The 27,978-nt window shown below is 46.2% G+C and overlaps 1 protein-coding gene and 2 long non-coding RNA genes across 3 annotated transcripts in view; all 3 read right to left on the bottom strand.

Moving 5' to 3' along the window:
• The window catches only part of LOC119426035 (anillin), an 89,033-nt gene that overhangs the window by 19,779 nt on the left and 41,276 nt on the right, over positions 1 to 27,978 (bottom strand). The gene's annotated exons all lie outside the window — the stretch shown is intronic.
• Positions 10,791 to 13,824, bottom strand: LOC119425925. The gene is made up of 3 exons (XR_005187589.1): positions 13,805 to 13,824; positions 10,889 to 11,061; positions 10,791 to 10,813 (listed from the first exon to the last, which is right to left on the bottom strand). It is a non-coding gene; the product is annotated as an uncharacterized LOC119425925 (long non-coding RNA).
• Positions 13,844 to 27,955, bottom strand: LOC119425926. Its single transcript, XR_005187590.1, has 3 exons — positions 27,920 to 27,955; positions 20,569 to 20,655; positions 13,844 to 13,912 (listed from the first exon to the last, which is right to left on the bottom strand). It is a non-coding gene; the product is annotated as an uncharacterized LOC119425926 (long non-coding RNA).

Below are 27,978 nucleotides of genomic sequence, written 5' to 3' on the forward strand. Positions count from 1 at the left end.
TCCACCACCTTCTCCACAGAGTCAAGGCCCAGACCCACCACAGAGCCCGCCTTCTTAATGAGCCTATTCAGCCTTCGGATGTCCATCTTCCTAGTGCTGCCTCCCCAACACACAACACCAAAAAAAAGTATACTGGACACAATGGATTGGTAGAACATATGCAATAACTTAGAACAGACCCTGAAAGAGGCCAGCCTTCTGAGAAAATACATTCTGCTCAGCCCCTTCTTGTACACAGCATCCATATTAGCAGTCCAGTTCAGCTTGTTGTCCAGCTGTAGCCCCAGATATTTATAGGCTGAGACCACCTCAATTTCCGATCCTTCAATAACAATGGGCTGCAATGAGGGTGGAGCTCTGCGGAAATCCAACACCACCTCTTTGGTTTTAGTGGTATTCAGCAAAAGTTGGTTCTGATGGGACCACCCAACAAAGTCCTTCACCAGGCCCCTGTACTCCCCCTCCTCCCCCTCCCTAATACATGCCACAATAGCAGTGTCATCAGAGAACTTCTGCATGTGGCATGTATCAGAGTTGTCCTGAAAGTCAGTGGTGTAGAGAGTGAAGAGGAGGGGCGAGAGCACTGTACCCTGAGGTGCTCCAGTACTGCTGATCAATGTTGAGGACCTACAACCCCCAACTCGGACAAACTGGGGCCTGTTGGTCAGATAGTCCGATATCCAGCGCACCAGGTGGGCGTCCACAGACATGGTGTTCAATTTCTCCTGGAGAAGGCTGGGATCGATTGTATTAAAAGCACTGGAGAAGTCAAGGAATAGCATCCTCACCATACATTGAGGATGAACAAGCTGAAGGACGAGTCGCTCCAGTGTTTTCATCACATGTGATGTGAGTGCAACTGGCCTATAGTCGTTAAGCTCCCGGGGTTGTCTTCTTTGGAACTGGAACGATGCAGGATGTTTTCCACAGTGAAGGAACTCTCCCCAGCCTCAGACTCAAGTTGAAGACCTGCTGTAAGGGTTCACCCAGCTCCTCAGCACAGGCTTTCAAGAGACTCGGGCTGACCTGGTCCGGACCTGCAGCCTTCTTCGAATGGAGATGTCGTAGCTCCCTGGTCACCTGGTCCACCGTGATGGATGGAGGAGTTAAGATGGGAGTGGCTGGCACCTCCAAGACTGGAAGAGAGGCATCTTGAAAAGGAACAGTATGTACATGATCAGGGGAGGCCGGTGGGGATGGGCAGCTGGTCACTGGGGGACTGAACCGATTAAAAAATGAGTTCAGATCCTCAGCTCTCTGGAGGTCCATACAGCCCACCCTTCCCCTGCTGTTGCAACCAGTAATAGTTTTCATGCCATTCCAGACTTCACGCATGTTATTATCCTCCAGCTTCTTCTCAAGCTTTTTGCTATATGCATCCTTAGCTTCCTTCAGGCAGATTCTCAGTTCTTTTTGTACCTCCCTCAGCATCACCCAATCTTTGTTCCTAAATGCCATTTTCTTATTATTAAGAACTTCCTTCACTCCAGCAGTGATCCACGGTTTGTTGTTGGCAAAGCACTTCACTGTTTTAACAGGTACTACCTGGTCCATACAAAAGTTCAAATAGTCTGTCATGCACCCCACCGCCCCCTCCAGGTCATCCCCATGTGAGTTAACCAATAAATTCCAGTCAGTACTGGCAAAACAATCCCTTAGTTCATGCTCTACTTCAGGGGACCACCTTCTGACCTGCCTTGTAGTTACAGTTTGCCTCTTCACCAGAGTAGTATATATGGGTTACAAATGAACAAGGTTATGATCAGATTTACCTGCGTCCTCCTGCACTGCACCTGGGCTGAGCCTCGTTCAGAACAAGTCCGCCTGGTGGGAGACAGCTGCTGCTTTTTTCAGAAAAAAATAAAAACTCAGTTGGTTGTTGTGTAACTGAAGTAAATACAAGCAAACATTATTAAGAACGTTGATTTACCTGCTATAAATCAGCTACTGATTATCACGGAGTAAAGTCCAACATCGTCGACTCGGTTTTGGTCCAGTCAGCGACCGGTGTGGAGCTGAAGCGGTCCCGCTTGGCATCAAATCGTTGGTTACGTACTGTAACCCCAGATTCTATGAGTATAAGCGTAGCCCTTTAAGGCTGTCGCTGATGGGTTTATCCCGTTATGCGCAGCATAAGCACTGAAAAAATTTAGTCCACGCCCACCTGCTGTGTGGGCCCCACCCGGTCCGTATAAATTACGTTAAGAGTGGGAAATCAGCTCCCAAAATAGCTTTTTCTTCAGCCATTTAGGAGCCAGTGAGGCCCGACGCTTAAAGGGCTACGCTTATACTCATAGAATCTGGGGTTACAGTACGTAACCAACGTTTTATGTCGTATAAGCTTCGCCCTTTAAGGCTGTCGCTGATGGGTTAAGGGCGAAGCGGATGTGGTCCTCGCCTCACTGGGTTCATTCGATCACAGTATGAAGCGGAAGCTTGCCCAAAAAACGTCTTTTCACTCAGCTCCCCATGTACATAACTACGCGTTGCGTAATTATGTGCCATGCACAGACGCATGTTGTGTAACTATGCGTTCTGACAAAAACATGAACGCCCCGGAAATTTTCAACGGGAAGAGGATGTTGAAAAGAAGAGCGGGGGGGGGGGGGGGGGGGCATGAACCAACTGGTTCATGGCTGAACAGTATAAACAGATCAATAACAATGAACTGATTATTGATCAAATGAACTGATTGGTAACAATAGTCATGAACTGACTAATGACAATAGAACCAAAATCACAGACACAACTTGTGACTGATAACAACATCTCACACTGCAATGCATGCAGACAGATGTGAGCTTAAACAGAGTTCCATGAAAAACAATATTCATTCTGTTAGAACACTAAGGACAGATGTCATGTGTCATGGAACGAGCCGTCACATCACGTAAATAAAGCGAATGAATGAGCAGGGTGTTGACCACGCAGCCGCAGTGCAAATGTCCTGCATCGACATACCATTATGCAGAGCAGTCGAAGATGCGATACCCCTGGTCGAGTGTGCTTTGAGGTTGACAGGAGGCTTTAAATCTGATGCTTGTAGGCTTCAGAAATGGCCTCACACAGCCAGTGTGACAAGCGCTGGGTGGATAACGGGCGACCTGCAGATGCATCTCTATAATGCACAAACAGGTGTTGAGTTTGACGCATTACAGCTGTGCGCGCTATGTAACACGTCAACGCTCGCACCGGACAGAGAAGATGAAAAGATGCTTCTTCTTCTGATCTGTGGGGGGGAGGGAAAAACCCCTCCAACGATATCTCTTGATTTAAAAGAGCTCGTGATGTTTTAGGCATAAAAGCTGGGTTTGGTCTTAAATCAGCTGAACTACCGTCAGCCTGAATTATGAGACATGACGGAGTGACAGAGAGGGCAGATAAATCACTCACCCTCTTAGCGGATGTTAAAACCAGCAACAGGGCTGTTTTAGGAGACAAGAATTTAAGTGAAAACTGATCCAGAGGCTCAAATGGAGCTTTGATCAGGACTCGCAGGACCAGCGTTAAATCCCACTGTGGAGCAAGTGGGCATGAAGCAGGCCTGCGTTTCTGAACACCTTTTAGAAACCGCTCCATCAGCGGGTGATTAAAAGCTGTTCTGTCTCCGAACCCTTCGTGGCAGGAAGAGATGGCTGCAGCGTACGTTTTAATTGTGCTGAATGCCAACTTCCTATCCATCAGCTGTTGTAGAAAAGACAACACGCCGCCTAATGGGCATGAGGTGGCCTCTACACCTTTCTCTGTACACCAGCGCTGAAAAGCCGTCCACTTTGATGTGTACAGAGCTGTGGTAAATGCAGCACTTGAATCCTGGATTGTGCGCACTACCTCCTGCGGGAGACCCATCCTCTCTAAGCGGGACCGCTCAGTGGCCAGACCCACAGGTGCTGGCCTATTTCTGGGTAACTCCTGATCGCTCCTCCTGCTTGAAGGAGAGCGACCTCCCTCCACGGCAGTTTCCACGGACGACCCGACAACAGACGTTGCAGGACTGGGAACCATGGTGCATTCACGCGCTCGGGAGCCACCAGAAGAGCTGTCAATCCCTCCTCCTAAACTCGGTTCAGGAACCGTAAAATCAGAGGAGGTGGTGGAAACGCGTACAGAAGCGTTTTGGGCCATGGGCTGTGAACAAATGTATCCATCCCCAGCGGTGGATCGTCTCGCGGGCTCTAGGAAAACCATAGTTGACACTGAGCGTTCTCTCGTGTCGCAAACAGGTCCACAGCTGCTTTGCCAAACTTCTGCCACGTCTGAACCATCAGGTCTGGATGGAGAGTCCAGTCCCCGTGACGTGGACCGCCCCTGAACATCACATCTGCCCCTCTGTTCAGAACACAGGGTATGTAAACTGCTCTGATGGAGAGCAGGTTTTGGTGAGCCCAACACAGTAGCTTTTGTGCAATGTGTAAAATCTGGGCTGAACGCACACCCCCTTGATGGTTTATGTACGCAGCAGTCACCATGTTGTCTGTGTGAATCAACACGTGTTGATTCTGTAGCACGGGAGCAAAGTGTTGAATCACATTCAGCACTGTGCGACACTCCAAAAACATTTATGTGGGCTGATGTGTGGTGGGGCCACAGCGCCCCTACTGCTTGAGATAGGCATGTCACCCCCCCCAGCCTGACAGCGACGCGTCCATGAAGACTGACACGTGTGACGCGGGTCTGCTGACGGGAACTCCCTCTGACAGAACCAGGGTGTTTCCCCAGTGTCGGAGGTCTGCTCTCACGGAGGGAGGGGCAGTGATCATCCGTCTCTTTTGTTTTACTGGATCCGCACGCAGACGCGCAAACCACCTCTGGAGGCGTCTCATGTGTAACAAACCCAGCGGAACCACTGTGTGAGGAAATGACATCATTACCAACAGCTTCATGACGGAGATAACTGTTACCACTCTGCCAGGTCTTACATGGCGGAGTTGGCTTTTAAAAGTGTCGAACCTCGTTTGTGATAAACGAGCCTTCATGGTGGTTGAATTTAATTCCAACTCCCAGATAAACAATTGTCTGGGCCGGGAAAAATCAAGCTTTTCTTCCAATTTATGGCTAAGCCCAGATTTAACAGGTGTGATGTCAACACTTGAGCCTGCATCAGCGCCTCCTGTCTGGAGTGTGAATTGAGCAGCAGATCATCCAGGTAAAACAAAACTCTCATCCCTGCTCTATGTAACAGATACTTCATCCCCTGAAAGGGGAAAAAACGCAGGAATTTTCTGTGTTTTGGGATGATCGGTATGCATTTCTCTGGATGTTGTACAACAGCTGTCTGGTTGTCAACATGTGAAAAACGGTCTGTCAATGATCACCTTGTTGAAAAAACTGACAGATCCAAGATCGGTCTCATTCCTCCGGTCCGTTGGGAACCAGGAAGTAATGTGAGTAAAACCCTGTGTTTTCTCTCTGTTGGGGAACTCTGGAGATTACTTTTATCAGAAACACTTGGACTTCTGCATTTAGGGATGAAATTTGAACTGATGATGACAGGACCGTTTCTATAACTCCTCCGAACGGAGGGGGTCGGGTTGCAAACTGTAACTTGTAACCATTTGCATAACGCCCTGTCCATCCATCTGACCGGTGAGCATGTTTTAGCCACTCTACATAATGTTTGTGGAGTGAACGTGCGTTTAAGTGATGCGTCACGTTTTGTACGGCTGTCAGCAGTCCGCCCCTCAAACCGCCGTCATGCATCGCGGGAATGTTTTCTGCGTGACCCAAGGCGAGGCTTCCTCGAAAAAGGCTCTGAACGCGCTCATGCGCTGCGTTGGGACCGCGGACCAACCTTCATGTACAGGTGGGCCGGTGTGTGCTGAGGCAAAGCGTGTGACAGCTGATGACGCCGTGGGGCTGCGCGTTTGACGTCGCTGTGCGAACGTTGAGGCGGAGGGCGTGACTTCATCTACGCCGTGCTGTTGGAGTGAAGGCTGCGAGCCCCGCGGGAGCACACGTTTTCTCTGGAGGGACGCGCGCCGCTCTCGCTGGAGGGGCGCGCGCCGCTCTCGCTGGAGGGAGGCGGGACTCGTCACCGGGTTCGTTCAGCTGCCTCACGCTTATGCTGCCGTGAGCTGCCGAACGCTGAGACGCGGTGGGTGACAGCTGCCCGCGTTTGATTCGATGAGGCGAGTGTCGCTCTTGTGAGAGCGAGGACCTCCACCTCACCCAGCCTGCGGTCCACATTTATACCGATGTGAGCCGGTGAGCACCGGGCAGCTGTGGGTGTGCGCCAACATCAACGCAGCGCCGTTGGATGGAGGCTGTTTCATCCCACGAGTGCGAGTTTGACACCGCTTGGGTGAGGATTGTGCCGCTCTAGATGATGAGTTATCTTCGCTCACCATTGTGTCGTGTGATCGACTCGTCATGTCTTGGAGCAACGGTGAGTTTAAAAAAACCTTTATTTAAGGACACCGGCTCGTTATGTGTGAAGGATGTGTGCGCAGCCGCTGTGAGTTCATCTGAGCTTACAGACTGGCTAAAAACAGACACTTTGATCATTGAATGATGATTTATTTCAACTTTCGTGTCACTTTTACGCACACCCTCCGGAGACCGTCATTTTTAAAGCTTCTCCCTCTTGAGCTCTGCGATTTGTTTGCCCAGAGCGCTGTCTTGCAGGCGAACTCTGGGAAAACGCTGAACTGCAGGTTGCCGGAATGAAGAGGGCTGGATTCTGATGGGCGGGGCTGGTGGTGGAACTGAGCAAGAGCCGCGACCGTGGAAACGTTGATGCTTGCTAGCGACGGTCCCTCCAGCGGGCCGGGGGGCGGTATGAGCAGCGCGGCTTGATGAGGTGGCGCACAGCCTCTGGCACCTCCTCTGACTGCTTCAACTCGCCAGCATGGTTTTGAAGCTGCTCTCGAACAGCGCGTCCGCCGTGATGGGCCCTCCATCAGGTCTTTGTGCAGTTTCTCCGGCAACGAGGGAGAGTAATGAAACCAGGTGGATCGTTGGATCATCGTCATCCACGCTGCAATCCTCGACAGGCAAACTGTAGAAGAGGCCCACATGTTGAAGATGGCGTCTGCTGCCTTACAGAGGGAGTTCTTTGTCTCCAAGGCAGGTCTACGGCCTTCAGCCCCTTGGACATGCTATATGCTAACAGCGCCACGTTGTTGCTAGCTGCGGCTGCCTGAAAGCACATTGATGGGCTCGATTGGAGAGCGTGGTCACCGTCTGGTTCGTGTTTCTCTGGAGGAACGGGACGCTGCTCCGACCTGGACAGCTTCGCTCCGAAGCTTTCGCGAGGCTTGGCTCCGGGGGGGTTACCGAGGGATAGCCCCACTCGGTGAACCCCTCCCACTCTGGTGATGGGTGCGGACTGGGGACCGACTCCCCCAATCTGCCAGGAAAGAACCCGTCTGTGGGTCAAGATGGTGAGCCGGAATGGAGCCCAGTAAACAACCTTCCCGCCGGATCATCCGAACTGGCGGGAAAGGCGTAGGACGTAAAAAAGGGTCCTTTCATGTCAGCCTCCTCCTGGGTTACGCCGGGCAACCACTGAGGGTGCCATCGGACAGGAGCGGTGTGATCGCCGATGCGAAAACGAGGTGGGATGGGGTGAGCATTCACTCAGCCCCCCTCCACCGACACTACGCTCCCCAGGAGGGAATGAGCAGCGGGGGCTGCAGCTGAGCACGCCTATCCCGGAGGAACCATCCGATTCGCTCCGAGGGTCGGCGATAAGAGGAAAAAATACAAGATGGCGTTGTCCAGCGTGTAATGACCTGTCACTGGGAAATATTCCTCGGCGCTTACCTTGGAATAGGACTGCTCGTCATCTTCTCCTCGGGGAGGAGAACTCACCGGACGACCGGAGGTCGACTGCCGGGCCAAGCATCCTTAACAAAGGTTGGTCATCTACACAATTTTCCTTCTTTGTTCTTCTGACAGTGCTATTTTAGCTCGCTGAAGAAAAAATGGGAGCCGATTTCCCGCTCTTAACGTAATTTATACGGACCGGGTGGGGCCCACACAGCAGGTGGGCGTGGACTAAATTTTTTCAGTGCTTATGCTGCGCATAACGGGATAAACCCATCAGCGACAGCCTTAAAGGGCGAAGCTTATACGACATAGAACTGTTGACTCTTATCCATAATCCAGCCAAAATCCAGCTTTAACTTGTAGTTAGCTGAGCTTTTAGCCCACAGGAAAGGAGCGTGCCGAGGCAGCACGCATGCGCATTAGGTGAAGGTACAAAATTCACAGCACCAACTAATGACCTGGCATGGTAACTACAGCGGATTCGGGAGGGCGGCGGGGTGGGGGGAATTCCTCCGGATGCATGTAAACACAAAATCCGACCATGTCAACGCAGATCTTTTCCTCTAATTAACATGAAAAAGCCTACGTTTCCCCACCATTGTGTCCGTGTAAATAGGGCACAAATTGTTGTGGATTTTCTGAGATAATAGTAGACTCAAGAAATAAACAAGCCTGTTGTCTTCTTGGTATTTATTAGAAACAACAGGATTAACAAAATAAAGACAAAACAAGAATATTGCAATTGCAGGTCACCTGTTGCTCTGAGTAATCTGCAGCCCCGTGACATAAACAAGGATTTTATATATTTTAAGGCTCCTGGTTTGCCCAAGCATGCACCAACCAGCCAATCAGGCTCTGGTTCCAGTAGCCCTTGGTGTGGGCCTGTGTGCATCAGGAGCGAATAGCTAAAGACTTTTCTGCACAAAATCACAATACTCTTAGTTTCACGAGCATCAAAAGTCAAACTTTTATAACAAAACACAATGTTCTTGACACAGAAAATATGAAACAGACTGTAACATATAGAAAGGTCATTCGTGGTGTCTGAGTGTGGTCTAAAGCAGTAGTTCTCAAACTTGGGTCCCTGGACCCCCAGGGGTCCACAAGCCAGACCTTGGGGGTCTACAAAATAATTTGCATTAAATTTTTACCAAAGTCAAATAATTTTAAAACGTGCATAAATACATATTGGGACTAACGCACTAATCAAACAAACTTAATAAACCAATTAGTCCTGCCTACCTCAGCTTTGAGCCAATTAGAACTCTGATGTGATTATGACATGCATCATACATCTGTCATGCAACACTCGCTGCATCAAGTCTGGACTCATCTGGTGTACAGCTCTTTTGCTGCACAGTATTTAGTGAAGATGGAAACATGTTTAAATTTGTCCACTTCATTAAGTGTTGTAAATTAAATGTAAAGTTAGAGTTGAATCATTTTATTAAACAAAGAAATGTTCACATTAACAAACAAGTTCATTAGGTAAGAAAATATTTGATCCTTAATCTCAGAAACTGATTACTGTTTTTTAACCTGTCTTTGTGTCAGGTTGTTATTTTTTAATAAATTTGTAAACAAAAAAAAAAAAAATTAAAAAAAAACTTTTTCATGTTGTCATTATAGGATGTGTAGAGTTTTGAGGAACAAAATTAATTAATTTCATTTTGGAATAAGGCTGTAAATGTGATGACAAAGTGTGAAAACTTTCCAGACTCAGTGGATGTAACTCAAACATTGGAACCGTTTTGGTAATATTTTAGCCAGTTGGATTTTAACTTCTATAAATTATACTTTTATGATAATCCTTCAAAAGACATCTTTGCCACCTTGTTTCTTATATAAAATTTAATTCATCATGTATGAAAAAGGCCTGACCAACAAACAAGTGCCAGCACGAACAGAAACATTCAAAAGAAGCTGCATGTTCCATATGTGTCCATCTGACTGGGAACAAATTATCATTTTTATTGTCAAAATCAAAATCCTGATGAGTAAATACTGCACCAGCTTTGATCTTTTACACAACTTGCTGAACTTCAGACCAACCCAGCAGAGCAGAGCAGACAAAAACTAGAGGCAAAAGAAAGAATAGTTGTCCCTCTGACTTGTTATTCGTCTTTAACATGAAAACAAAAAGCTCCATCTTTTATAAAACATAATAAAAATACATGGGGTGCATTAAAGGGTCTGCTCCATACTCTGACCAATACGCTACAGGAGGCTTTTATTTTGAAAGACTCTTGTAGCAAAAGAGAAGTAAAATTTATTTTCATTTGTTAATTTCATGTTGGTTGCAGGTTTTATTCAAAATGTTAAATTAAAACTACTGAAAATCAAAAACAGTTTTGAATTAGTGTTGGTTAAATGTCAGAGTGTGTAACAGACCTTATCTAACAATTAAATAAAAAACAACCCTATATTTAAAACAACCCAGAGTATAAATAGTAAGAACAAGGTGCAAACTTTAATCACTCTTACCACAAGTTAGAAAAGCTAATATATGAACACAAACTTGCAGGAAGCATACTCTTGGTTTGTGCAGCCATGCAAAATAAAACACAACAAAACAAATATAATTCTCCTGAATTTCAAAAATTTATACTGCCTTTAGCACAGAAACTAAATGAGTTCAAAACTTTGTGTTGAGGAATAATCTGCACTCGCATAGAAGGTGGGATTTTACGTTAGCAAGAAAATCTTGACGAGAAATGAATAAAAGATGGCACCAAAGCACCGATCCAGAGTAAAACCTAGTACGCAGCAGTTTCCAACATATAGCTTTATTTACCAACTTTAGTCTGAAATTTAGACTCTTTATCTACTCCTAAATAAAAATAAAAGGTGTCATGCTTTATTGCACTTAGTATTGGCGTTTGACATAAAAAGAAGTCTAAAAAGGTCGTCTGCTGAAGAGTGCTGTGATCACAGAGGCTTACAACAGGCATCTGGCTGCCACATACGCAAATCCACCAGAATCTGGTTCAGTTTCTGCATCCACAGATTCCTCTCCTCCTTGGTGTCGGCACTCAGCCAGTTTCTGCACAGAGAACAGGACTGTGGGTTCAGTCTTTTACACAAACGTCTGAGCAGTCACTCCTGTGGAGGCACTGACCTGGTGACGCACATGGTGTTGGTACACTGGCTGACCAGCGTCTCTCTGTCATCCTCTCTCTGAGCTCTGACTGTGATCAGCTCAAACGTGTTGGGACGGGCACAGAACTCTCTGTTGACCGCTTCTACCTTCTTACTTGAGCAGTTTGTCAGGTTGATGCGTCCGATGGGATTCTAGCAGAAAAATGACAAACCATAAGAAGTCCTTCATGATTTTCCCTTTATCGTGGTGGAGGAGCTTGCAGGCCTGAATGATCCTAGGAGATATGCTGTCAGGGCCAGCTGCCCCATGTACGTTCTCCCAAGGCAAATTGGTCCTAGGTGACAGGCCAAAGGGAGATTCAGAATACTCGTATAAACAGACAGTAGCAAAGAGCACGATACCCCACCCCTGGATGTGGGTTACCAGGGTCCCACCTGGGAGTCTGACCCTAGGTTACCAAGGCTAATTCTTGGGACATGGAATGTCACCTCTCTGGTGTGTAAGGAGCCTGAACTTGTGCCAAAGGTTGAGAGGTACTGATTAGATATAGTCATATAGTCAAGATCGTCTCGACGCACAAAATGGACTCTGGAACCAATCTCTTTGAGAGGGACTGGACCATCGATATATATCATTTGAGCTGAGGTGGACAGTTGATTGCAATGTAGAACATGCATGTGCAGGTGCCATTATGTGCCGAGTGGTGTCAACAAAAGCAAAGTATGTATGTAAAGGAGCTAGACCTTATTCTACTGGAATGTCCATTGGTGAGTGGCACCAGGCTGGTGTGGGTCTGCTTATAGCCCCCGGCTTGGTGCCTGCACACTTGAGATTTCCACAGTAAATGAAAAGGTAGCTTCCCTGTGCCTTTGGGTGGGGTGGGAGGAACAGGCTCTGACCATAGTTTGCTTCTATGTACCAAACAGCAGTTCAGAGTACCCAGAGCTTTCTCCTTAGCAGGGATACTGGAAGGTTGCTCCAGCTGGGAACTCTTTTTTAATTTTTTTTATTATGCTGGGGGGCTTCAATGCCCATGTGGGTAGCTACAGTGTGACATGGAAGGGCATGACTGGGAGGAACAGTCTCTTTCTCCTAGAGTTTCCAAAAACAGAATGGGAGGAAGATCTTTCAGTTATCAGGCTCCTCTCTTATGGAACCAACTTCCAGTTTCTGTCCGTGAGGCTGACACATTATCCAGTTTTAAAACTAGGCTTAAGACTTTATAAATCCTATAGTTAGGGTTGGCTTGGGTTTCCTGAGCTATCCCTTAGTTATGCTGCTATAGACTTAGACTGCTGGAGGACAAGCTGACCACATTTTTTCACTCTGCTGCTGTCTTTACTTACTCTGCTCAACCTGTTTTGTATTTCTATTATTTTTTTCTTGTCTTTCAGGTACACCTGGACCTATATCTGGACCTATCATTCTGTGGTCTTTTGTCTCTCCTTCCTGTCCTCTCAAACTAGCTGGTCAAAGCAGATGGCCGCTTGTCCTGAACCTAGTTCTGCTGAAGGTTTCTTCCTTTTAAAAGGGAGTTTTTCCTTTCCACTGTTGCCACTGTGATTGTTCAGGGTGGGAGACGGTGACCAAGTGAAGATTCATCGAGTCTTTTGGCTTCCTTTTTTATTTTTCTATGTATGTGAATGTTTCTATTCAGTGCCCTGACACAACTTTGTTGTGATTTGGCGCTATATAAAAAAAACTGAATTAAACTTAATTGAATTGAAATTTGATCTGCAGCAAAGGAGAAGGGCTCACTAACACAGATTTACACAAATTTGTGAACAATATTTGAGCAATATTTCACAGCCCTCCTGACTCAGGAGGGCTGTGATCAGTCTTACATCGGGGAAACTAAACAGCCACTGGCCAAAAGGATGGCCCAGCACAGAAGATCAACATCATCAGGCCAGGACTCTGCAGTCTACACTCATCTCCAGGCCAGCGGTCACTCTTTCAGGGATGAAGATGTGCACATCCTGGATAGAGAGGAACGATGGTTTGAGAGAGGAGTAAAGGAGGCCATCTTTGTGAAAAGAAACCGTCCATCATTAAACAGGGATGGAGGCCTACGTGTTCAATTGTCCCCCTCTTACAATGCTGTGATTGCTAGTATCACTCAGCCCTCTGTGAATAGTACACAGCTATCAGTGTGCTAATGATCCATTGTTAGGTTGATGGTCCTTCTTGAGCATGTGATCAGCTGGTTTTGGTTGTCAGCAGCAAAACTGGTTGATCCACTCTGAGAAGGTGCTATTTAAGAGACTGAGCTGAATACAGCACCTCAGACTGAAGAAGTCTCTCGGACGAGAGACGAAACGTTTCTACATTTTTTTGTTGTTTTGCTTTGTTTTGGGTTTTTTTGAATGTCCAGAGGACCAGATTTAACTTTTTTAGATTTTTCTACCTGGATTATTGAGCATGCATCAGGATGTAATTAAAAGCATCAAAATTAAAACAGAAAAACAGTGAAATACTAAATCAAATCAAGTCAGAGTCTAAAACCATCCCGAGATTTGTAACATACTGCTTAAGATATGGCTCAAGAGAGTCAAGGTTTACAGGAACAGAGACAACAGTAGAGCTAGGGCTAAACACACTAACTTCAGTTTTCTGATCGTTGAAACTTAAAAAAATTGATGCCATCCATGCCTTGATATCATCAGAACATTTTAACAGAGTTAACTGTACATGCACTATTTGGTTTTAAGGGCAGATCAATCTGACAATCATCAGCAGAGCAATGAAACAAAAGGCCATGTTTCTTCAGGATAGACCCAAAGGGGAGCAGATACAATGAAAGCAGAAGGGGTCCAAAAATTGAGCCCTGCGGGACCCCACAGGAAAAAGGCACTGAAGTAGATAAATTATTACCAACAATAACACAAAAACTAGGCAAAAGAAATGAGCTGTGTGATGCAGTGACAGACTTACCTTTCTCCGTTCATCATCAGGATACGTCCAGTATGAAAGGGAATATCCTGACAGCACACACCATCTTCTGTGCCACGCTCCAAACCCGCTGACATCTTCAAACATTGTCTGGGAGCAGAAGATTCCCATGTTAAACTTTTTTTATGATTGGAACTGAAGCTCTTACACCAGGAGCAGAGACTGAACCTGGCTACAGTTACATTAGGGTCACATATTACTTAAGAATAGTCATTAAAAGGTGACGTTCACTTCACAGCTGATAGGAGAGTCATTCATTTATTGATTTGGCTGTCCTGATCCACACTCCATACTGGATAATGGCAGTAATGCAATAAACAACACCAGATTTAAAAAATGGGGGGATGGGGGTTATTAAAGTAAACCAAAGAAACGCAGCTAAAGAAAAACTCTTGTAAATTGTGCTCAGTAAAGTTCTCCGGATGGATTATCTGTCTCTTTTAACAGAAGCTGTTTGATAAGACAAGACAAAATGGAGTTCAGAGTTTGATGAGAGCAGCAGGAAACCTTCTACAGTCGGTCCCTCAGCAGCACAGGATCCTGGGTAAAAAACAAACCTGAGCGCCTGCTTCCTGACACATCTCATGGGAGTTTCTAAAAATGACTGATGCTGTCCTCGTCTTTGTTTGAGGAGTTAACATGAAGAATTAACGATCCGTTTTTCAAACACATTTTCTAAGCATCGTAATTTTTCACACCGCGGCTTATACAACACTGCAGCTAATTTATGGATTGTTCTTTTTGACGGGCTGACAAGCTTCATGCTGCCAAAACATTTAGCCTCGTCACACCCGGGCGCTCACAAAGCTGCCCAATACATGTTTCTCTTGGAGGGTGGGTCCTTGTGACTGAGTGAGACTACCTGCATAAATAAAAAAATAATAAATCTGACCAATGAAATTACCAAACAGATCACAGTGGGAAGGGGGTGGAAATTCATTTCCCCCCTCCCTAGGGGCACAACAAAGTATTTGCAGCCACTAAGAATAAGTGTGAACCATGCATTAATGTGACACTTCGAACTCGGGGGGGAGGCTTGGATGACTGGCAGCGAGAAATCGTTTACCAAAACTGGCTGAATACGAAGAGCAATGTTTGCTCAAGTCAGCTCAAGCTGTCCTCCATCATCCTGCGCAGGAGGAAGGTGAAGATAGTGATCACTGTAGACAGGTGTATTTTTTTACCAGCTGTGTTACAGGCACTGTCTAGAAAAAACATTTACTATATGAATTTGTGTATGTTACCGGTACGTATTTAATTAAAAGTTTAAATAATCTTTCTGTGAAAAAACTTCATGTTACAATGTGGACACCCCCGGTTTATACACGTGCTGCGTATATATGCACCAAAATATATATATATATATTTTTTTTCATTTAGCGGGCATGGCTTATATTTGGGTGCACTCAATAGTCCGGAAATTACAGTAATTGTTAGAAGTGTAACAGCATGTTTTAGTACTTGTGTCAACAAATACTCCAATGTAAGTACTTGTGCTCTGTTGAATATCTGTGCATCCCTAGAGACAGAGTCACTGTCTTCACAGATGAAAGTGATCCGTAGTGGACATTATGGCTCCCCTGAGTCACTGTGACCAGACCACTGAAAACCATTATTATATTTGAGTTTTACGATCAGCACTAATAAGAATATGAGGTAACAGTAATGTTGGCAGCTGTACTCTAACCACCGTGTTGCTTTCCCAGACAGAGTGCAATTTTCAACACAACACCCCCCTTCAAAGTGATCCAGTATGTTTCAAGTAGTTGTTTAAAATGATAAGGACAGTGGAAACTGTGGCGACAGATGAGCAGACCTTCACGGTCAGAAGTCTGTTCTCCACACCGATCCATTTGACCAGTGAAGGTGAAGGAACAGGAAGAACAGTAGTGTACGTGTGTGTTACTGAAGCTCGTTTCATCAGAGGGGTTACAAATCTTCATGGCTTAACTGCTGAATACACTGCCCCCCTCCCCTGTAAATAAATACATTGTGGAGAGCGAACCAGAAGTTATGGGATGTCTAAAAAAGTTAAATCTGGTCCTCTGGACATTCAAAAAACAAAACAAAGCTAAACAAAAAAATGTAGAAAAGTTTCATCTTTCATCCGAAACACTTCCTCAGTCTGAGGTGCTGTATTCAGCTCAGTCTTATAAATAGCACCTTCTCAGAGTGGATCAACCAGTTTTGCTGCTGACAACCAAAACCAGCTGCTCACATGATCAAGAAGGACCATCAGCCTAACGATGGATCATTAGCACACTGATGGCTGTTTACTATTCACAAGAGGCTGAGTGATACTAGCAATCACAGCATTGTAAGAGGGGGACAGTTGAATCCGGAGGCCTCCACCCCTGTTTAATGATGGACGATTTCTTTTCACAAAGATGGCCTCCTTTACTCCTCTCTCAAACCATTTTTCCTCTCTATCCAAGATGTGAACATCTTCGTCCCTGAAAGAGTGACCGCTGGCCTGGAGATGAGTGTAGACCGCAGAATCCTGGCCTGATGTTGTGGCCTGATGTGCTGGGCCATCTTTTGGGGCAGTGACTGTTTAGTTTCCCCGATGTAAGCACCGGGCAACCGGGCAAGCAAGATCCTTCAGAAGGCACAGACCCAGCTGCTGAATGAACGGGTGAGACAGACCAATTTTACTATTGAGGCCTTGAAGGCCAAAGAAGAGCACATTAAACAAAAACTAACAACGTGCCTAGATCAGACCACACTTCAGCAAGTGATGGACTGTACAGATCAGGCAGGCATGTCAAGTCCAAGACTCGACAACAAAACAAGTTTAGCTTACTAATAACTCATCAACACCATCACTATTCCAATAACAACACATTCAGTGTAAGACAACACTTCAATAGACAATTACATGCCAGGGAGACAGAAAAGTGGGTGAAGAATTTATCTGACAGAAAGCTCACCCAGCCGGAGACAAGAGATTCTTGCCAGGGGACTGAACTTTGCGGTTGCACCAAGTAGAATTCCTCTGGTGGAGATGATCACAGCCACAGAATCAGCCATCCGCAACAACAAAATTAAAGAGGGTGAAGCAGAACAGCTCAGAATCAAAGTTTCATCCTGCCTCAGCAATGCCAAACCACAACCTTTCAACATCAGTAGAGAGGAGAGGGATGCACTCACCACTCTTAGCAAGGGCAAAAACATCATCGTTCTCCCAGCAGACAAAGGAAGGTGCACAGTGATTTTGAACCAGAAAGACTATCATGAGAAAGTTATGACACTCCTTAGTGACTTAAACACTTATGAACCTCTGAAAAGAGATCCAGGAAGTGGTTACAAGAAGAAGTTGATAGATTGCCTGAAAATTTTGGAACAGGACAAAGCTATTGACCGTTTTCTGTACCACAGACTGTACCCAGGGGAGGTCACACCTAGTCTGTATGGTTTACCTAAAATCCACAAACAAGGTGACTTTAAGACCAATTGTCAGCATGCTTAACTCTGTCACTTTGTTTCCAAATATCTGGTGTCTGTACTCATCCCTTTAGTTGGCAGCTCAGAACACCACATACAGAACACCATGGACTTTGTGGATAAGGTGAGGGATGTCATCATGGAGACTGATGAAACAATGGTCTCTTTTGATGTCACATCACTCTTTACATGCATTCCTGTTGATGATGCAGTAGAGGTGGTCAGTTTAAGATTAAAATCAGACACCACTCTGAGCAGCAGGACCACACTTTCCACAGAACAACTGTGCCAACTCTTGAAACTGTGCCTGCAGTCAACTTACTTCACATATGGGGAGTAATATTATAGGCAGAAATATGGGTGTGCTATGGGGTCTCCAGTTTCTCCTAGTGTTGCCAACCTGTACATGGAGGAGGTAGAAAAGAGAGCCTTGGCGTCCTTTTCAGGGACACCACCAAGTCATTGGTTCAGGTAAGTTGATGACACATGGGTTCAAATTAAATCTCGGGAAGTCCAACATTTTACTGGCCATATCAACTCTTTGGATAAATACAAACCGGATTCCAAAAAAGTTGGGACACTAAACAAATTGTGAATAAAAAATGAATGCAATGATGTGGAGATGGCAAATGTCAATATTTTATTCGTAATATAACATAGATGACAGATCAAAAGTTTAATCTGAGTAAATGTAACATTTTAAAGGAAAAATATGTTGATTCAAAATTTTACAGCGTCAACAAATCCCAAAAAAGTTGGGACAAGTCGCAATAAGTGGCTGGAAAAAGGAAATTGAGCATATAACGAACAGCTGGAAGACCAATTAACACTAATTAGGTCAATTGACAACATGATTGGGTATAAAAAGAGCTTCTCAGAGTGTCAGTGTCTCTCAGAAGCCAAGATGGTAAGAGGATCACCAATTCCACCATTGTTGCGCAGAAAGATAGTGCAGCAATACCAGAATGGTGTTACCCAGCGTAAAATAGCAAAGATTTTTAAGTTATCATCATCAACCGTGCATAACATCATCAAAAGATTCAGAGAATCTGGAACAATCGCTGTGCGTAAGGGTCAAGGCCGTAAAACTCTACTGGATGCTCGTGATCTCCGGGACCTTAAACGTCACTGCACCTCAAACAGGAATGCCACTGTCAAGAAAATAACAGAATGGGCTCAGGAATACTTCCAGAAAGCATTGTCAGTGAACACAATCTACCGTGCTATCCGCCGTTGCCAGCTGAAACTCTACAGTGTAAAGAGGAGGCCATTTCTAAGCAAACTCCAGAAGCTCAGATGTTTGCGCTGGGCCAGGGGTCATTTAAAATGGAGTGTGGCAAAATGGAAGACTGTTCTGTGGTCAGATGAGTCACGATTTGAAGTTCTTTATGGAACACTGGGACGCCATGTCATCTGTACCAGAGAGGACAAGGATAGCCCAAGTTGTTATCAACGCTCCGTTGAGAAGACTGCATCACTGATGGTATGGGGTTGCATGAGCGCTTGTGGCATGGGCAGCTTGCATGTCTGGAAAGGCATCATTAATGCAGAGAACTATGTTTAGGTTCTAGAACAACATATGCTCCCATCTAGATGTCATCTCTTTCAGGGAAGACCCTGCATTTTTCAACATGATAATGCCAGACCACATTCTGCAGCAATCACATCATGGCTACGTAGGAGAAGGATACAAGTACTGAAATGGCCAGCCTGCAGTCCAGATCTTTCACCTATAGAGAACATTTGGCACATCATAAAGAGGAAGGTGCGACAAAGAAGGCCCAAGACAATTGAACAGTTAGAGGCCTGTATTAGACATAATTGAGAGAGCATTCCTATTTCTAAACTTGAGAAACTGGTCTCCTCTGTCCCCAGACGTCTGTTGAGTGTTGTAAGAAGAAGGGGGGATGCCACACAGTGGTAAAAATGGACTTGTCCCAACTTTTTTGGGATTTGTTGACGCCATGAAATTTGGAAACAACAGATTTTTCCCTTAAAATGATACATTCTCTCAGTTTAAACTTTTGATATGTGATTTGTGTTCTATTCTGAATAAAATATTAGATGTTGGCACCTCCACATCATTGCATTCAGTTTTTATTCACAATTTGTTTAGTGTCCCAATTTTTTTGGAATCCGGGTTGTACATAAAGTTCACACGAGAAGATGTAAAAAATGGCAGGTTGGCTTTCTTGGACTGTGAGGTCTCAGTCTCTGATAAAGGACATTTGCAAACTGAGGTGTACCGCAAACCCACCCACACAGACCAGTATTTGCAGTTTGACTCCCATCACCCTTTGGAGCACAAGTTAGGAGTCATCAGGACTCTGTACCACAGAGCGGACAGCATCCCCACTAACTCAGGAGCCAGGCAGAAGGAGAAATCCCACACAAGACAGGCTCTAGAGCAATGTGGAAATCCTAACTGGGCATTCCTGAAAGCAGATAAGAATCCCAGACAGGACTCCAGTCAGCCATCAGGTGAAAAGGAGGAACCCAGACCCAGACCAGTGGTCATTCCGTATGTTGCGGGAGTATCAGAGAAACTGAGACGTTTATTTTCTAAACATAACATTCCAGTGGCTTTTAAACCCCAAAATACATTACGGCAAAGACTGGTTCATCCCAAAGATCCAGTCCCTCAGCACAAACGGAGTAATATTGTGTATGCTGTTCAATGTCAGGAGGGCTGTGATCAGTCTTACACCAGGGAAACTAAACAGCCACTGGCCAAAAGGATGGCCCAGCACAGAAGATCAACATCATCAGGCCAGGACTCTGCGGTCCACACTCATCTCCAGGCCAGCGGTCACTCTTTCAGGGATGAAGATGTTCATATCCTGGACAGAGAGGAACGATGGTTTGAGAGAGAAGTAAAGGAGGCCATCTTTGTGAAAAGAAATCGTCCATCATTAAACAGGGGTGGAGGCCTCCGGGTTCAACTGTCCCCCTCTTACAATGCTGTTATTGCTAGTATCACTCAGCCTCCTGTGAATAGCAAACAGCCATGTAATGATCCATCGTTAGTCCTTCTCGATCATGTGAGCAGCTGGTTTTGGTTGTCAGCAGCAAAACTGGTTGATCCACTCTGAAAATGTGCTGTTTATAAGACTGAGCTGAATGCAGTACCTCAGACTGAGGAAGTCTTTCGGGCAAAAGACGAAACATTTCTATATTTTTTTTGTTTTGCTTTTTGTTTTTTGAATGTCCAGAGGACCAGATTTAACTTTTTTAGATTTTTCTACCTGGATTATTGAGCATGCATCAGGATAAATTATGGGATGATTTATTTTACTACTCACCAAGAAGCCTCTTTCTTCCACCTTTGAACCCACCTCACACAGCATTTTCAGGTGGACGTGACCCTCCAAGGGACACAGGAATGGCACCTTGAAGCCAAACACAAAGCATTTTATGAAAAACTTGAGCTGTGGTAAAAGGAAACAACGTCTGTGAAGGAGGGAATAATTTTATCAGTCAAAGTGTTGCCCACTCATCCGTCCAATGGAAACAATATGACTAACAGGAACCTTGTTATGAAACATGCCACATAGGAGTTTTGTCTCTTTTCCTTCAAATTTGATCTCAAGAAAGAGATCACAGCAGGTCACTAACACAGAACACTCAAATGTTTTTCCCCCTGGAACTTTATAACATCCATTTATTTCTACAGGACAATTAAAACGTCACATGTTGAACAAAGTTTTTTTACGATTCAAACACTGAAAAAAGCATTTAAGAGAATTTTTTTTTTTAAACAAAGTAACGTTTAAATGAAATACAGAAACAGCAAACTCGGTTCTATTGAGTCTCATACTCTGCTTTAATCAAAAACCAAGGAATAAATGGGTTTTGAACATTGATTTAAAATGTGTGAAGAAGTCAGGTTTTTATAGATGAATGAAAAGCCCCATCATCTTCATATTTTTGTTTGGATCTTAGAACATCTTGGAGACACTGGTTGGTAAACCAGTTTTCTCTCATAAATTTTGCAGGACCAGATCATTTAAAACTTTAAAAGCAAGCTGTAAAATCATAACATTAATCCTGAAACTGACAGAAAGTGAAGAGATAGAAGCCAGGACTGGAGTTATGTGGTGAACTTTTAAGAGCCTGTTAAAATATTATAAATACTATTATCACTTATTATAACTGAGGATGACTGCAGAATTATAAATACCATTAACGACTGTTTAATCCCATGACCAGGCAGTCGAACACTAATGTCATCACTTCGTCACATTAATGAGCCGCAGCATTTCAGCTTACTTTTTCACGTCTGCTATTTTGCCTTTGTTACTACCTCGATTGATGGCCAGAGCCCGTTTCAGTCCAGGACCAAGACGTCTTGTGAAAGAGCCTTATGTCTAAAGCTGAGCCCGGCCACCCTTTAACAGAAGCTCATTTTGGCTGCTTTTATCCAGGATCTCGTTCTGACCACTGGTGAAGGTTGTAACATAGACAGAACAGATAATCAAGAGCTTTGCCTTTTGACATAACTATTTGTACACCACAACAAATTGAAGCAACACCCTCATTACTGATGACCTAATGTGTCAATCCATCTGCTGGACTATAATCTGGACTGGTCACTGAACACTGACCTGCTCTACAAGAAAGGCCAGAGTAGATGTATCTGAAGTGAGCCGGCTGGGGGTCCAGCTGGACTCTTTGGAGTAGAGGACTAGATCCTGACTGAAGACCATCATGGGGAATGCCAGTCATTGTCTCCATCCTGCCAGCACTCAGTAACAAGATGCCAGATACTTGAACTCTGTGGCAGACTCATCTCCGACCCAAAGGGACCGCTCCACTTTCTTCCGATTGAGAACCATGGATATTTGCTACCAAGCACAACTTTTTTTGTTCCAATAATGAATACATCTTTTAATTAAAATGATTCTGTTGGTTCCAAAAAATCACAAGTAAAAAAAAATTGTTTACAGTCAGGCCCAGTGCTCAAATTACACTCCTTTATAGTCCATGGTCTCTGTGGTCAAATGTCATGTAAAAGCTACTAACAAACAGGTTCTTTTTCTAACTTCGTTCGGTGTTTCACTATGGGAAACGCTCCAGCGTGACCATCTACGGAAGCTCCAATGACATTACGTCTGTCAAAAGACAGACCGGTTGAGCTGTGCTCAGGGCTCCACCCCCACCATGACACCACAGTCAACCGACCACCTCCTACTCATTCTCGCTTTCTTTCCGTGAAAAACTACAACAAGCTCCCTGAGCACAGTCAGGCTAGCTAGGTTAGCTGCTAAACAGTTCTCAGGCGTCCCATAAAGGAGTACGTTGCCGAACGCAGTTCCTGGCGTCAGCTCGAACTGTGTTGAGTAAGTTGGGGCTTCGCAAGAAGTAACTTTGTTACATTTGGGAACGGTGACCGCGTCAAGGCGAGTTGTTCCCACCGCTCAGTTTTAACTAAGCGAGTGGCTGCAAGTGTAATGCAAGCAAACGCGTCAAGGCGAGCTAGCTTTCCTTTAGAGGTAGCATTAGCTTGGTACCTTTAGAGGCTTTCCATTACAGCTAACGTGTTACGATGAGCGTTTTTTAGCCTAGCAGTTAGCTCGGTTTTAACTCCGCGGCTAGCTTTAGCGACGAACAGTTAACGTGTCACGACGAACTAGTTCCCTTATCATTATGGCTACGGCACCCACCCCCACCAAAGGGTCGGAACCTAAGGCCAAAGAGGATGTATCCCGCCCGTGCCCCTCGTCATGCGGGGCCTCCATTTCAGGCAGGGACCCTCACCCAATGTGCATAATATGCATGGGCGCCAAACACGCACAAACGTCACTGGCGAACCCTCAGGCATGTCAACACTGCTCCTCCATGCCAGAAAAAATCCTAGAAAGGAGGCTGAGAGTGGCAGTCACGAACAGCCAGAACCCGTGCCTGTCCGCCACCGCGGTAACAGGTGACAGCCATCAGCCACGAGCCACCACGTGCTGGGCGGACATGATGGAAGAGGAGTCCCCGGTAATGCCGCCACTCTTCGATGGATTGGTAGATGGAGGGGATTTTGAAACAGGTCAGGAGGAGATGGAGGGCGACGCTAACTCCGATCTCCTCGACATGGATGAGATGGAGGAAGAGGAGGATGACTCTACTTTCCTGGTCCCACACTCGAGGCTACCCAGCATCAGGGTGACACCTCCGGTGGACAGTGACCTATATGATTCTGCAGAAGAGCAGCGTCGAAGCTGAACATCCCCTGGCCTGCAACCCAGGACGCAGGGGGGCCGGAACGAGACCTGTATGATGGTAAGAGGCTCCCACCAGCCTCCACACCAAGCAAACAACTTTTACCAGCTGTTCCAGCTTGTATGAGGGAAATGAGCCGTTACTGGTCAAGCCCTTTTAGGAGCAGGCTCTCCACCAAGGGCTGCTCCAAGCTGGAAATATAGGGGATGGAAGAGTTGGGGCTGACCAAATCCCCAGCGGTAGAACCCTCAGTGGCGTACCACCTCCACCCCAACCGCAGGTCAGTTTCAGCCTCTACTAATATTTCTCTTCCAGCTAAATCGGACCGCCTCACGGTGTCAATTTATCAGAGAATGTACACATATGCTGGACAGTCTGTGTGTTCTCTTAATGCTATCACTCTGTTTTCAGCATATCAAGCAGAGATCCTGGAGGAGATGGGCCGCCAGCTGGACTCGGTGGTCACCTAACCCCGCTCTGTGGGATGAAATTTGTGTTGTTAACGATCTCATCCTACGCTCATCCAGTGGAGCTGTCCAGGGCAGCAGCCGCGTCATGGGACTTGCTGTTGCAGGAGAGAGAGCCCTGTGGCTGAACCTGTCAGGCCTGGGGGACTCCCAGAAAGCGGAGGTGATGGACGCAGCCTTTGACCCGACCAAAGGTCTCTTCGGCCCAGCTTTGGAGAAGATGAGGGAGACGAGCACCCTTAGAAAACAAGAGGGTGAGGCCTTTAACCTCTGCTTGCCACGCAAACCAAACCCCCACCCGGCTCAGGGTCCAAGACCCGGGTTTGCAGCAGCTGCAGCGGCAGCAAGGGGGCGGCAGGGTGGTTCTAGCACACCCAGACAAGCAGCTGGTCACCCTAACCAGCAAACCAAAGGGAAAAACCCAAGGCCTTGGGGCAAGCACTCTTTCGCAGCAGCAGCTGCCAGGAAACGTCCATCCCACTCCAGTGAGGGCAAGAAAAAGCGGACGACCTAACAACCCCATCTTTTCCACCTCCAGCGAAAAGGAGGAAATTGGCAGAAGAGGAAACCTGCCTGTGTTCACACACTCCTGCAGTTCCCAGTTCAACAGAAGTGCAGTTTGTTCAGCCCTCTCATGTTCATAGAAAGGGGACTGTGAGGCAGAAAACACAGTGTCACCCAGCACTGAATGTGCATCACGCACCCAAAAGCACTCGCTCAGTGTCACCAAACACTCACCAGTGCCCCAAGATGCCTCGTTTTGTTCAGGGGAAAACAATAAAAATAAAGAATGCATTTCTGCAGCCAAGCACGTTGCTAAGGGCAGAATGTACCCCACAAAAAAACAAAAACATGAAACTTTGTATAAGCTTTTGCCCAACAGAGGGCGCTCCTGCTCTTTCAATGAAAAGAGCAGAGACCTGTTGTGGCAAGAGCGTGACGTCACCATGGAGTCACTGGGTCCCTCCATGGCTCTGCATCCATGGAGGGACCCAGTGGTTTTCAGCACTGGGGTTTAGCTAGGAGCAGTAACATCCAGGGTCACCATCACAGCAGATGCATCCCTGAGAGGATGGGGGGCCACGATGATGGGCAGGACAGTGAATGGTGTGTGGTCACAGACAATATCACACTTTCACATAAATGTGCTGGAACTGCAGGCAGTTTTCCTAGCTTTAAAGCATTTTCTGCCCCATTTAAAAGACCTTCATGTCTTAGTGAAGACAGACAATTCAACGGTGGTGGCTTACATCAACCGTCAGGGCGGGACACGATCCCAGCAGCTGCACAGACTGGCCCGAGAGTTAATTTTATGGAGCAGCACCAGACTCCTGTCAGTCCGGGCAACTCATGTGGCAGGGATTCTGAACAGAGGAGCAGATCTGTTGTCCAGGGGCAACCCTCTGTATGGAGAGTGGCAGCTCCACCCTCAGGTGGTGGAGCAGATCTGGCAGAGATACGGCAGGGCCGCCGTAGATCCCTTCGCCTCATGGGAAAACACCCACTGCCCGCTGTTTTTCTCCCTGTCAGACCCAGATGCTCCACTAGGGGTGGATGCTCTAGCTCACCCGTGGCCAAACGTGCTGCTGTATGCATTCCCACCTCTCAGCCTGATTTCTCCCACATTGAGCAGAGTGAGAGAACAGGGCCGGTCTTTAATTTTGGTGGCCCCATGGTGGCCATCCAAGCCCTGGGTGGCAGAAATTATTCAGATGCTGTCAGGGGAACCATGGCCTCTTCCTGTTCATAGGGACCTTCTGTCCCAAGCCAGGAGAGAAATTTTTCACCCCCACCCAGACCGCATGGCTCTCTGGGCCTGGCCCGTGAAAGGTGGAATCTAAATCTAGCTGGTCTTCCCCCAGGTGTCATTAATACAATTCAGAACGCGAGGGCCCCTCTACGCGTTATCTGTATAGTAGCAAATGGCGAGTTTTTGAAGAATGGTGTGGGGAGAGGCACGTCATTCCTTTCCAGTGCTCTCTTGTGGATGTGCTCTGTTTTATACAGAATCTACTGGAAAAAGGGAAGGCTTTTTCCACTATCAAAGTTTATTTGGCAGCTATTTCAGCTTGTCACATCGGTTTTGGCGACAAATCCAATGGACAGCACCCGTTAGTGTGTCGCTTCATGAAAGGGGCACGACGTAAGCTGCCGGTTTCTACGCCTCTGGTACCTTTGTGGGATCTCTCACTGGTGCTGGAAGCCCTCCGTAATCATCCCTTTGAACCTGTGGAGGGGGCAGGGATGAAATTTATTTCTTTTAAGACTGCCCTGCTTTTAGCTTTAACTACAGCTAAAAGGGTGAGTGAGTTACACGCTTTATCTATCAGCCCTTCCTGCTTGCAGTGGGCACCTGGGTTCTCTAAGGTGTGTCTGAGGCCCAATCCAGCGTTTGTGCCTAAGGTGATGGATTCTGTGTACAGATGTTGTTCAGTAGAGCTGTTAGCTTTCCATCCTCCTTCATTCTCATTCTCCTCTGAAATGGAGCGAGACCTTAACTCCTTGTGTCCTGTGCGGTCACTGAAAGCATATGTTGACAGGACAGCTGACTTCAGGAAGTCAGACCAACTGTTTTGTTTCTTGGGCCTCAACTCATAAAGGGAAACCAGTTTCTCGCCAGAGGCTGGCACATTGGATTGTGGAGACAATTAGTCTCTGTTACAGATGTAGGGGTACCGAGCCCCCGTCTGGGCTGAGAGCCCATTCTACTAGGAGCATGGCCACATCATGGGCCCTGTTTCGAGGAGTATCAGTCCAAGATATTTGTGAGGCAGCTAGCTGGGCCACACCACATACATTTGTACATTTTTACAGGCTGAATGTGGCTCAGCCATCCCTAGCTCTTGCAATACTGGACGCCGGTACTTCGCAGCTTTCTTAGTCCGGGTTCAGGATAGTTGTTGGCTTCGGGGCTTTTTTGCAATACGGGAGTGGGCCATATCTCCCAAAGTGAAACACCGAACAAAGTTAGAAAAAGAACATTAGGTTACTTAACGTAACCCCGGTTCTTTGATAACAGACTGAGGTGTTTCACCAACACTTCCCTCCTTGCATGGTCACGGAAAGAAACCATCCTAGAATGAGTAGGAGGTGGTCGGTTGACTGTGGTGTCATGGTGGGGGCGGAGCCCTGAGCACAGCTCAACTGGTCTGTCTTTTGACAGACGTAATGTCATTGGAGCTTCCGTAGATGGTCTCACTGGAGCGTTTCCCATAGAGAAACACCTCACTCTGTTATCAAAGAACCGGGGTTACGTTAAGTAACCTAACGTTCTTTGTACCTATAATAAAATATACGAGTACTTCTACTCTGCTGTACATCACATGTAATAAGTTCTCCTTGCTTCCATAAATGCCAGATATGTGGAGCTCAACACTAACAGTGGTCCTGAGGACAACTTTTGTCACCTGAGCTGTGGATCTCTGCAGTTCCTCCAGACGCAGCATGGAGCTGCATGGCTGCTCTGTGTGTTGACCCATCAGGATAGGTGGACAGCCCCGTTCAGGTAGGTTTGCTGTAACTTTTTCTATTTTAGAACCATGGACTGAACAGAGCTCTGTGAGATGATCAAAGCTTACGATGAACCCTGCTTTAAACATCTCACCACTCATCTCTGGCCTGTCTGATGTGTTCCTTGGTCTTCATGATGCTGTTTGAATGCTAATATTCTGTTCACAGAACAGCTGGGTTTATACTGAGATCAAATTGCTCACAGCTGGACTCACATACTGATTAGATTCTTCCACCTCTGTTATTCACATCCTGTGTTGGTGTACCGTTCCATATAAATCCCAGAAAATACTTTGAAGTCTAATGTGGAAAAGTTCAAGAGGTATAAGAAGGTTCTGTACAGTCCAATGAGCAGAAAACCTAAAGGCGTGTGAACTCCAACACATGCAGAGTGAAGCAAAAAATAAAGAACTGTCAAAGTGGGGACTTAGAAAACAAGAGAAGGTGTTACTTATTATTCCTGTACCTTATCCAGAGGAAGTCTGTTGTTCCCAATAGAGGACAGGGTCAGCGTGTGAGATCCAA

Source organism: Nematolebias whitei, chromosome 19 (assembly GCF_014905685.2).
Source record: "Nematolebias whitei isolate Nwh7 chromosome 19, NemWhi1, whole genome shotgun sequence".
Taxonomy (NCBI): Eukaryota; Metazoa; Chordata; class Actinopteri; order Cyprinodontiformes; family Rivulidae; genus Nematolebias; species Nematolebias whitei.